Source organism: Salvelinus alpinus, chromosome 4 (genome assembly GCF_045679555.1).
Source record: "Salvelinus alpinus chromosome 4, SLU_Salpinus.1, whole genome shotgun sequence".
NCBI classification, from domain to species: domain Eukaryota; kingdom Metazoa; phylum Chordata; class Actinopteri; order Salmoniformes; family Salmonidae; genus Salvelinus; species Salvelinus alpinus.
The window spans coordinates 19,120,667-19,133,959 of record NC_092089.1 but is presented as its reverse complement, the minus strand read 5'-3'; the positions used below and the strand labels follow the sequence as shown (position 1 = coordinate 19,133,959).

General features: G+C 44.9%; 1 protein-coding gene across 3 annotated transcripts in view; it reads right to left on the bottom strand.

The window, feature by feature from the left end:
• The window catches only part of LOC139572937 (protein tyrosine phosphatase type IVA 3-like), a 61,196-nt gene that overhangs the window by 27,924 nt on the left and 19,979 nt on the right, over positions 1-13,293 (bottom strand). The window contains exon 1 of one of the 3 annotated variants that reach the window (XM_071395830.1): positions 1,303-1,536. The exons of the other annotated variants lie outside the window; for them this stretch is intronic. The gene's annotated coding sequence lies outside the window, so the exon portion shown is untranslated. Of the gene's footprint in view, positions 1-1,302; positions 1,537-13,293 lie in introns of those variants that run through there. 3 annotated transcript variants of the gene reach the window in all.

The following is a 13,293-nucleotide window of genomic DNA, read 5'->3' as shown; positions in this document are numbered from 1 at the left end:
CTAACCACACACAGCCCCATACGTTAACCACACACAGCCCCATACGTTAACCACACACAGCCCCATACGCTAACCACACACAGCCCCATACGCTAACCACACACAGCCCCATACGCTAACCACACACAGCCCCATACGCTAACCACACACAGCCCCATACGCTAACCATACCTGTAGAGACATACTGTAACCTAGCAGTGTTGTTTTACCTGTAGAGACATACTGTAACCTAGTAGTGTTGTTTTACCTGTAGAGACATACTGTAACCTAGTAGTGTTGTTTTACCTGTAGAGACATACTGTAACCTAGCAGTGTTGTTTTACCTGTAGAGACATACTGTAACCTAGTAGTGTTGTTTTACCTGTAGAGACATACTGTAACCTAGCAGTGTTGTTTTACCTGTAGAGACATACTGTAACCTAGTAGTGTTGTTTTACCTGTAGAGACATACTGTAACCTAGCAGTGTTGTTTTACCTGTAGAGACATACTGTAACCTAGTAGTGTTGTTTTACCTGTAGAGACATACTGTAACCTAGTAGTGTTGTTTTACCTGTAGAGACATACTGTAACCTAGTAGTGTTGTTTTACCTGTAGAGACATACTGTGTTGTTTTTCTAGTAGTGTTGTTTTACCTGTAGAGACATACTGTAACCTAGCAGTGTTGTTTTACCTGTAGAGACATACTGTAACCTAGTAGTGTTGTTTTACCTGTAGAGACATACTGTAACCTAGCAGTGTTGTTTTACCTGTAGAGACATACTGTAACCTAGTAGTGTTGTTTTACCTGTAGAGACATACTGTAACCTAGCAGTGTTGTTTTACCTGTAGAGACATACTGTAACCTAGTAGTGTTGTTTTACCTGTAGAGACATACTGTAACCTAGTAGTGTTGTTTTACCTGTAGAGACATACTGTAACCTAGTAGTGTTGTTTTACCTGTAGAGACATACTGTGTTGTTTTTCTAGTAGTGTTGTTTTACCTGTAGAGACATACTGTAACCTAGTAGTGTAGTCTGTCGTAATGTTATAGGTTGTAGCCGAGCATTTAAATGTAATAAGGATGAGGTTGCTGCCTAATTGAGGTAAAGCGGACACACTGACAGTAATTCGACACCCTCTATGGGTGCTTCAGCTTTACAGTTATTATCACACGATCTCCTTACCAAAATAACTTCCCTCACAACCTCGTTCAAACTGAACACACAGTAGCCAGCTGTGAAGTAGAAAATACAACTGTATGTGAAAGTAAAAGTCCAGAGTAAAACTAGCACTCAGAGAAGCCACCGTGTTGTACTGCTCACCTGAGACAACTTCTTTGACAAGAAAACATCCTCAAATAGACAAGAAGAGGAACAACAAGCCGTCTTCTTTAGATTCCTTCCTCACAGCTAAAGCCCAAGAAGCATTTCATTCCTCTGTCACCACCAGTTTGATCAAGCTCATCAAAACCCAGGTCCTCCAAGGAGTCTCTCCAACCTGTTACTATGCAGAGCTTCCCCTTCACACACTGAGCGTCGATCCACACTGAACAGACCCGTGAGAAAGCTTATAGTAATCTAGGCAAATAAAATCTTCACTACGCCTCTTCACTCTGGTCCCTCCCACAGGCTCTCTCCCTCTCTCTGCCATCTCGGTTCTGAACCAGTTGAGGCTGCCCAGGTTTGTCATATGACACTGACAGCACTCAACTGCTAATGTCACAAACAAATGCATTTAATGCTCTAGGAGGCCCAGAGAGTTGACCCATAACCTATAAACCTAACCAACTTCAATATATTTAAAAGTCACTCCCTGGAATCAGAACAACCCATAGCCTATAAACCTAACCAACTTCAATATATTTAACAGTCACCCCCAGGAGTCAGAACAACCCATAAACCTAACCTAACCAACTAACCTGTTCTCTCCCCTTTCCCTTAACTGCTAGTAAACAGAAACAAGTACCACCATGGGACATCTCTCTTCAGCTGTCAATCAAACCCATAGAGGAGCTAGCTAGCTGACAGAAATCTGTGGCGGCTGAACAAAGGGGCTTGACAGGCTATTTCTGTGTAGCTGCCAGCACGCCAGCCAAGGACTTTAATGGAGCCCACAGGTCAGCCATTCCTATAAGAGCATTAACTGTGGCTCTAGTCCCAAATGGCACCCTACTCCCGATCAGGCCTGGTGAAAAGTAGTGCACTATATAGGGAATGGGGTGCCATTTTGGACTCAGACAGTGTGACTGTGGGTCAGGTGGGGAATGAAAGGACTACAGCTACTGACTGGCTCATAAATAACATCACACATGAGTCAGACTTCTATCTGCAGCAATGAAGCAGTGTTATTGATGGGCTGTTTCATTGTCATTGCTGCAGAGTGTGTGAGCGGAGCTGAGCGGTCCGAAACGCCGCTCGTCGCTCACAGGCGCAGACGCTCCACAACCTTTCTAACCACTCCGCAAAAAAAACGCTCCTCGCTCACAGGAAATAAAAAAAACTGCCGCTCCAAATTCGTTCTATTCATAATTTAAAAAATAATAATTTAACCAACACCCATCTATTCTGTGACTATCTGGACCTACCGTTTGGTTTTGAAGTATTGAAACAAAACCATATAATTTGAATGAAAATCATTTAAAACATGTAAAGGTGACTAAGAAGCGCTCATCATTTGAAACAGGCTGTGTCGTATTAAACGGCATATAAACACTGTAAATAGGTCAGTAGCCAGACAGGTAGCCTAAGACGGAACAACAATGTATTATTTAAGCTATATTATTAGACTATTATTACAAGGCTACAAATAAATCCATTGTGGAGCATCAGTGAGTGTGACACACTAGGCTGGTAGAGAGGCAGGGACATAGAGCGCTCAGCATTTAAACAACATTTAGTTGTATTAAATCATTATAGTCTAGAAATTGCACATATAGGCTGTGACTTACTTAGAATTAAATAGAAATTAAACAAAGAAGGCTCAATCTACAGTGCCTTTGAATACATTTCTTGAAACTGTAGTAAGTACCCCATCATGCATTTAGGTAAGGTGATTTTTCAGATTCCACAATGATTCTTTAGTTGTGGACATTACATCACACTCCCTCTCCTGCTCTTGGTCCTCCTCATCTTTATAAGTCACCTTGATTTAGCACCTGTGTGTTTTATCAGTTTCTTTCTGAAAATATTTAGTGAACTCCATGACAGTAGCTAAAGCAAGGGGCTCTAGCAGCACACAAGAAGACCACAAATGCATGCTGGGCCGGGCCGGGCATGCCCTGAGCTGGTGAAGTGAGCGTTACTGGGCCGGGCCGGACATGCCCTGAGCTGGTGAAGTGAGCGTTACTGGGCCGGGCCGGGCATGCCCTGAGCTGGTGAAGTGAGCGTTACTGGGCCGGGCCGGGCATGCCCTGAGCTGGTGAAGTGAGCGTTACTGGGCCGGGCCGGGCATGCCCTGAGCTGGTGAAGTGAGCGTTACTGGGCCGGGCCGGGCATGCCCTGAGCTGGTGAAGTGAGCGTTACTGGGCCGGGCCGGGCATGCCCTGAGCTGGTGAAGTGAGCGTTACTGGGCCGGGCCGGGCATGCCCTGAGCTGGTGAAGTGAGCGTTACTGGGCCGGGCCGGGCATGCCCTGAGCTGGTGAAGTGAGCGTTACTGGGCCGGGCCGGACATGCCCTGAGCTGGTGAAGTGAGCGTTACTGGGCCGGGCCGGACATGCCCTGAGCTGGTGAAGTGAGCGTTACTGGGCCGGGCCGGACATGCCCTGAGTTGGTGAAGTGAGCGTTACTGGGCCGGGCCGGACATGCCCTGAGCTGGTGCAGTGAGCGTTACTGGGGCGATATTGGAGCGGGTGAAAGGCCGACGCTCCAGCCTTTGGGAAAGTTGCTCCGTGCTCCAGTTAAATTGGGCATGCTCCGCTCCTCGCTCCAGCTCCACTCACATACTCTACATTGCCGCTGTTACAACTCCCTGCTTCACCTCTTATGGTTTTTATCAAACTTTAGGTGTGTTATTTGTCACAAATACTCCACTGTTGGAGTACTAACAATAGTCCTTGGCTCAGGCTAGCTAGCTACATCACCAGTATACCATGCTCCAGTCCAGGATCAGGCTAGCTAGCTACATCACCAGTATTACATGCTCCAGTCCAGGATCAGGCTAGCTAGCTAAATCACCAGTATACCATGCTCCAGTCCAGGATCAGGCTAGCTAGCTACATCACCAGTATACCATGCTCCAGTCCAGGATCAGGCTAGCTAGCTACATCACTAGTATACCATGCTCCAGTCCAGGATCAGGCTAGCTAGCTACATCACCAGTATACCACGCTCCAGTCCAGGATCAGGCTAGCTAGCTACATCACCAGTATTACATGCTCCAGTCCAGGATCAGGCTAGCTAGCTACATCACCAGTATACCATGCTCCAGTCCAGGATCAGGCTAGCTAGCTACATCACCAGTATTACATGCTCCAGTCCAGGATCAGGCTAGCTAGCTACATCACCAGTATACCATGCTCCAGTCCAGGATCAGGCTAGCTAGCTACATCACCAGTATACCATGCTCCAGTCCAGGATCAGGCTAGCTAGCTACATCACCAGTATACCACGCTCCAGTCCAGGATCATGCTAGCTAGCTACATCACCAGTATACCATGCTCCAGTCCAGGATCAGGCTAGCTAGCTACATCACCAGTATACTATGCTCCAGTCCAGGATCACTGTTGTAATAACAGCCTTACTGTAGCCTAGCCAGACACCACTCCTTTATCTAGTGTTGTTATGTGTCTATTCCGGTCTCACCTGAACACAGCAGTCTATAATATCTATCAGGGCTGTTGTTGTTCTAAATAGGAGGGAGATTTACAGGGCCTCCTGTAGAGTAAAACCATTTCAGCCTATCAAGAGGAAGGAAGCCCTGCTGAGTAGCTGAAACTGGGCCAAAGGTTGCTTACCAAATAGCACCCTATCTACTATGACGGGCCCTGGTCAAAAGTAGTGCACTATAAAGGGAATAGGGTGTCATTTGGGATGCATGCCAAGTCTGAGCCTTGCCAGAGAACCAGATATCATGTATATGATAATAACTCATATGGAGTCACACACACACACACACACACACACACACACACACACACACACACACACACACACACACACACACACACACACACACACACACACACACACACACACACACACACACACACACACACACACACTCTCACCAACCCAAACCACCCACACACATCACAGTGACGCGCTCACAAACCCCAAACACATCACACACCCCAGTGACACTCTCACCAGCCCAAACACGAGACCCAAACCTAAGACCTTAGAGACCAGTTAGATGTTTGTAGCAGGGACCGAGCGACAAGCTATGGTCCTTCCTCCTTTGAGGAGCAGGTACACAGAGTTTTAAACCCAGAGTGCAGAGCAGCCAATGCTTCAGGAGATGCAGACCAAACAGACCAGGCCTGGATTTGAGGTTTGGGAAGTCAATTGGTTGGTTGGTTTGTAAGTCTTCAGCTTCCATTAAAACTAGCACTTGATAACTGACTAAATGAATCAGGATACTATAGACAACAGCAACACGTGGCAGACAACAGAACAACAATTCCTCATAGCTTAACTTATCTCTCCACTCTCCTTAATTGCTTCTCACCCGTACACACGGTCTAATCCTTCATACACAGGGCCAGTGTGTTACAAAACTGGACTTTACCAGCTCTGTCTCTGGATAGGCCTAAATATAGTGCCCAATGATCCAGGAGGAGGGCAAGCCTTATCTGTTTGTTGTTGCTTTTATACTTGGGTTATGAAGTCATGCCGTGGCTCAGTAAAGGATGTAGCTTGGCCAAGCTTATTAGCTACTACATTGACTGTCAACCACAACAAGCTGGGATTAAAAACCAATTAAGCTTACCAGTTTGAGGGCTCAAATTGACCTCAGGGTTGACTTAGTAAACACAAGATTGATCATAAAAAGCTATTTAGGCCTCGGTGTTGTAGATCCACTACTTTAGAGTCAGTGATGCACAACTCAACAGCAGTACAGGGCAGATATCCACAACAACTAGAGGGCACAGCGGTGAGGCTAAACATGTTCACACGGTATCCTAGCAGCCAGGCCACAGAGGCCAGAGCATCATTCTGAGAAGTCCTCAGAAGGCTTGGGATGTCCTCTGAGGACGTTAATTGGATGATTATGTGACTGGAATGGACGATCACATGACTACACTGGGTAGACAACAGAGATCACAGAGAGCATAACAGGTCGATCAATCAATCAAATGTATTTATAAAGCCAATTTTACATCAGCCGATGTCACAATGTGCTATACAGAAACCCAGCCTAAAAACCCAAACAGCAAGCAATGCAGATGTAGAAGCACAGTGGCTAGGAAAAACTCCCTAGAAAGGCAGGAACCTAGGAATAAACCTAGAAAGGAACCAGGGTCTGAGGGGTGGCCAGTCCTCTTCTGGCTGTTCTGGGTGGAGATTATAACAGTACATGGCCAATATGTTCAAACGTTCATAGATGACCAGCAGGGTCAAATAATAATCACAGGGTGCAACAGGTCAGCACCTCAGGAGTAAATGTCAGTTGGCTTTTCATAGCCGTTCATTCAGAGTTAGAGACATTAGGTGCGTTTAGAGATAGAGAGTCAAACACTGATGACTTGTTGTAAACAACATGAAAGACATTGAGTGACATGATGTTACTGTATTGATACAGCTCATGATGCAGGCTATACGGTACGGACCCCTAGTTCTAATGATCAGCCTCTACATCACTCACCGTGGTGAAGGAAGTAACTAGGTTTGGGAATTGCCAAGGACCTTACGATCACGATACGGAGGTGCCGATTCTATATGGATTGCGATTCGATACGGAGATTTTATTCAGATTCATGCTCACCATACAGTACCAGTCAAAAGTTTGGACACACCTACTCATTCAAGTGTTTTTCTTTATTTTTGACTATTTTCTACATTGTAGAATAATAGTGAAGACATTAAAACTATTAAATTACACATATGGAATCATGTAGTAACCAAAATATATTGTATATTTGAGATTCTTCAAAGTAGCCAGCCTTTGCCTTGATGACAGCTTTGCACACTCTTGGCATTCTCTCAACCATTTTGTTATTCTATTACAGATACCTAAATGCATACTTTTAAAATATATCATGTGAGCTAAAAACGTACAAAAACAATGCTAGAGGCGTCACTACAGACCCTGGTTCAGCGGTCTAAGACACTGCATCTCAGTGCTGGAGGAGTCACTACAGACCCTGGTTCAGCGGTCTAAGGCACTGCATCTCAGTGCTAGAGGCGTCACTACAGACCCTGGTTCAGCGGTCTAAGGCACTGCATCTCAGTGCTAGAGGCGTCACTACAGACCCTGGTTCAGCGGTCTAAGGCACTGCATCTCAGTGCTAGAGGCGTCACTACAGACCCTGGTTCAGCGGTCTAAGGCACTGCATCTCAGTGCTAGAGGCGTCACTACAGACCCTGGTTCAGCGGTCTAAGGCACTGCATCTCAGTGCTAGAGGCGTCACTACAGACCCTGGTTGGATTCCAGGCTGTATCACAACCGGCCGTGATTGGGAGTCCCATATGGCGGCGCACAATTGGCCCAGCATCGATCGGGTTTGGCAGGGGTAGGCCGTCACTGTAAATGAGAATGTGTTCTTAACTGACTTGCCAAGTTAAATAAAGGTAACTTTTTTTTAAAGAAAAAATAAATAAATATAAACTCAGCAAAAAAAGAAGCGACCCTTTTTCAGGACCCTGTCTTTCAAAAGATCATTTGTAAAAATCCAAATAACTTCACAGATATTCATTGTAAAGGGTTTAAACACTGTTTCCTATGCTTGTTCAATGAACCATAAACAATTAATGAACATGCACCTGTGGAACGGTCGTTAAGACACTAACAGCGTACAGACGGTAGGCAATTAAGTTTTCATAACAATAGGAAATCGGGTTTTTTGGACACCGATTTGGCCGATTTAACTAGGCAAGTCAGTTAAGCACACATTCTTATTTTCCAATGACGGCCTAGGAACTATGGGTTAACTGCCTTGTTCAGCAGCAGAACGACAGATGTTTACCTTGTCAGCTCGGGGATTCAATCTTGCAACCTTACGGTTAACTAGTCCAACCTTACATTGCACTCCACGAGGAGCCTGCCTGTTATGCGAATGCAGTAAGAAGCCAAGGTAAGTTGCTAGCTAGCATTAAACTTATCTTATAAAAAACAATCAATCAATCATAATCACTAGTTAACTACACATGGTTGATGATATTACAAGTTTATCTAGCGTGTCCTGCGTTGCATATAATCGATGCGGTGCGCATTCGCGAAAAGGACTGTTGTTGCTCCCTACGTGTACCTAACCATAAACATCAATGCCTTTCTTAAAATCAATACACAAGTATATATTTTTAAACCTGCATATTTAGTTAACATTGCCTGCTAACATGAATTTATTTTAACTAGGGTAATTGTGTCACTTCTCTTGCAACAGAGTCAGGGTATATGCAGCAGTTTGGGCCGCCTGGCTCGTTGCGAACTGTGTGAAGACCATTTCTTCCTAACAAAGACAGCCAACTTCGCCAAACGGGGGATGATTTAACAAAAGCGCATTTGCGAAAAAAGCACAATCGTTGCACGACTCTACCTAACCATAAACATCAATGCCTTTCTTAAAATCAATACACATTAGTATATATTTTTAAAGCTGCATATTTAGCTAAAAGAAATCCAGGTTAGCAGGCAATATTAACCAGGTGAAATTGTGTCACTTCTCTTGCGTTCACTGCACGCAGAGTCAGGGTATATGCAACAGTTTGGGCAGCCTGGCTCACTGCGAACTAATTTGCCAGAATTTTAATTTTAACGTAATTATGACATAACATTGAAGGTTGCGCCATGTAACAGGAATATTTAGACTTATGGATGCCACCCGTTAGATAAAATACGGAACGGTTCCGTATTTCACTGAAAGAATAGACGTTTTGTTTTCGAAATGATAGTTTCCGGATTCGACCATATTAATGACCAAAGGCTCGTATTTCTGTGTGTTATTATGTTATAATTAAGTCCATGATTTGATATTTGATAGAGCAGTCTGATTGAGTGAGTGCGTGGGCTGCTAACAACTGTCTGGTGTTACTACTAACTACGTGGGTGGGCTGCTAACAACTGTCTGATGTTACTACTAACTACGTGGGTGGGCTGCTAACAACTGTCTGGTGTTACTACTAACTACGTGGGTGGGCTGCTAACAACTGTCTGATGTTACTACTAACTACGTGGGTGGGCTGCTAACAACTGTCTGGTGTTACTACTAACTACGTGGGTGGGCTGCTAACAACTGTCTGATGTTACTACTAACTACGTGGGTGGGCTGCTAACAACTGTCTGATGTTACTACTAACTACGTGGGTGGGCTGCTAACAACTGTCTGGTGTTACTACTAACTACGTGGGTAGGCTGCTAACAAGTCTTGTGCAAGGGCTTCCTGCCAGCAATCCCTCACTCAGTCAATGTACTGTCATACCAGGATATGCACTAATATGGTCACCTGCTCCCTGCTGTTGTATCCTCCTTACATGGAAATGGGAACACCTAGGCAGACCTGTCAGCACAGGTCTGTTCCCCAGAGTAAAGTCAGGGTTCATCAACCAGAACCTGTACCCCAGAGTAACGTCAGGGTTCATCAACCAGAACCCGTTCCCCAGAGTAAAGTCAGGGTTCATCAACCAGAACCCGTTCCCCAGAGTAAAGTCAGGGTTCATCAACCAGAACCCGTTCCCCAGAGTAAAGTCAGGGTTCATCGACCAGAACCCGTTCCCCAGAGTAAAGTCAGGGTTCGTCGACCAGAACCCGTTCCCCAGAGTAAAGTCAGGGTTCGTCGACCAGAACCCGTTCCCCAGAGTAAAGTCAGGGTTCGTCGACCAGAACCCGTTCCCCAGAGTAAAGTCAGGGTTCGTCGACCAGAACCTGTGCCCCAGAGTAAAGTCAGGGTTCATCGACCAGAACCTGTTCCCCAGAGTAAAGTCAGGGTTCATCAACCAGAACCTGTTCCCCAGAGTAAAGTCAGGGTTCGTCGACCAGAACCTGTTCCCCAGAGTAAAGTCAGGGTTCGTCGACCAGAACCTGTTCCCCAGAGTAAAGTCAGGGTTCAACCACCAGAACCCGTTCCCCAGAGTAAACTAACAGATTTTACTTCCACAAGTAGGTCAACTAAATAAAATCATTAGGTACATTCCACCAAAAGGTTTTGTGGGGAAAATAAACGTCAGGGTTTGGGGGTGTGTTTTGTGTGTGTGTGTGGGGGGGGTCCCCAATGAATAAAAATCCAAGGGGACATCCTTCAGGTCAGGTGAGAGGGATATCACAGCATGTAGGACAAGAGCTATGTCCCAAATGGCACGAGGGATCTGGTCAAAAGTAGTGCACTATATAGGGAATAGGATGCCCATAGGGCTCTGGTCAAAAGTAGTGCACTATATAGGGAATAGGGTGACATCTGGGACGCACACAATGTATCAAAGTTGATAGTTGGGTTGGAATTCTGTAGCAGTCTGTCGGCACTACAGGCGTTTCCCCAGGTGGGTCAAGCCTTGGTAAGAACAGAACAGGTCTGCTGCGTTTGACAGGATGGGAGATGTGTGTTGGACACGATCATTGTTGTGACACTACACTCCAGTGTGTCTTCACAGTGAGTACTGTAGTCAGGGCCCTCGCAGACACCTGCTGTCTATATTTAAACACCACCAGCTGTTATCTAATACATTTAGCCTGGGCTGGCTGCAACCAAGAGTAGCCAGGCAACGTTGGATAACTCAGGTCGCTTGTTTTGAAACCCGAGACCCATCCTCTGGTCCAAAAACAAAGTCAAACAGGAAGAAGATTGCAGATTTAAAAAAGACACTGAACATAAAATGGGGCAGCATTGATACGTTTCAGAGGCCATTTAAGATTCCGTCTGGCGTCCTTATGATGGGAGCTTCTGGAGTACACTACTACACCTTGTTATGTCATTATATCTGGTTGTTAATAAGGTCCATGCACTGCACATGTATCCCTCCATTTGTTACACTATAACTCTGAACATTTAGGCTAGACTACACGTCTAGGGTAATGAATGGTATAAGACTTGGAATAGTTACATTACGCTAGCCTACACCTCTAGGGTAATGAATGGTATAAGACTTGGAATAGGCTTACTAATAGCAAATATTTAAAAGTTCAGTTTGCCCAGCATACCTAACCCCCCCCCTCAATGGGCTGCATTGGGAATGCATTGCGCAACTGTAAAGGTCAAACGGACAAAAACAAAAACAAAGACGCACCCTGGGATACCCTACACCCTGGAGAAGGCGAAGCCTGGAAGACAACGGTGTAACAACATTTTGGCAACCTAGCTTTGGGTGGAAAGGCTATATACAACACAGCAGTACCATTTACATCAATGGGCATGCCTGATTTGTGGTATAAAAAAAAAATATATATATATATTTTGGAGAGCCTCATTTCAAACCGGGGGCTTCCTGAATGTGCCAACACAAAGGCGACATACATATGCAATGTTAACTAGGCCTGCTGTCGTTCAATTAGACTGGGGGCCGTCCTCATTTATTTGATCAGTCACGATTAACCCATAAGGAACCACTTTGCTGACCAATTAGATATGTGCTGGCCCTCTCTGTGCATAAAGTATCTCTTTGATTGCCAGGTTCTCTGACTACAGGGTTAAATCAAAGCCCCTAAGAAATATTATGTAACCTCGATTCTTAGAAAGTCAAAGGAAACTTCTCCATTAGAAGTTTCTCTGTTAGAAAGGCACGGGTTACCGAAGGTCAGATTGCACAATTACTGTAAAACCGCAGAGCAAAAGACTAGAAGGACAGGGACTTTGTTATATTGGTAGGTCACTGATTCATACAGAGAGAGAGCCCTGAGACTCTGATATATCCCAACATGATAGTGATTTAGTAAACTACTGGCAAAGCAGAACTTCCTTTTGAGATGAAGGGCTATTCTTGACCTCATGGGAATCCTTTCTTGGACGTCAGAAATCAAGGTCAAGTGCATGTATAAACAGGCAGCCTGTCAGACCCCAAGGAGTCAGAGATCTCTGTCACTATAGTGACTCCTAAAGGGATAGTACAGCTGGTATGCATCCTGCCAGGTCACTCCCCTGCAGGCACATGTGATCATACATACCCCCCAAAATCCTGTCTCTTTTTAGATTTGACATCAAATCCATTATTAATGTTTACATAACGTTTTACTCATTTCATATGTAGATACTGTATTCTACTGTATTTAGTCAATGCCACTCCGACATTGCTCGTCCTAATATTTATATATTTCTTAATTCCATTCTTTTACTTTTAGATGTGTGTGTATTGTTTTGAATTGTTAGATACTACTGCACTGTTGGAGCTAGGAACACCAGCATTTCGCTACGCCTGCAATAACGTCGGCTAAATATGTGTATGTGACCAATAAAATGTTATTTGATTGTACCCCACGCACCATTGTTATCCTCTTGGCCAGGTCTCCCTGGTAAAAGAGGTCTTCTGACCTTAATGGGACTTCCTGGTTGGATAAAGGTTAAGTAAATAAGTTTTAAAAACCCACCCAGGGTTACCTGAAGACATGTACACAGTGTAACCTTGGAATCACCTCAGTGAGGGCGGTCATCATATCTAGCTAATGCGTTCAGCTGAGTGGACTAGATGAACTGCTCTGTATGGAAAGTGGACGTAAGTATGAGTAACATAATCACTGTGATAACATGAGCTCATCCTTTTTTCCCCTTGGTTGACTCACATGGTCAGAGGAGGCAACCAATCAGAGAGATTCATTATGTTTATGACATCAACACTGTTGTTATTGCTGCCAATAGGCCCTCTCCACCTGAGTGTGGGTTCTGCAAGCCTCGGGTGAGCAACTACAGTCTGGTAAAAAAGTAGGCCTACAAGGCTTCTGGCTATCAAATCACATTTTATTTGTCACATACGCATGATTAGCAGATGTTAATGCGAGTGTAGTGGGGAATTGTGGGGACTTGTGTGTGTCGTACACATCTATAAAAAGGCCATCGGGGATAGGATGGATTTTTCCCGGAAAGCTACGTGCTTGATGTGGCTTCTACACAAAACCCCACTCCAATACTGTTTTCTCTTAGAGCGGGGAGTCCTGCGGAGGACATACCAGCTTCCAAAAATAGGATGAATGGTTTTTTTCCAACAGAGCCCACTCCAAAGGCCAATGTCAGCCAGAG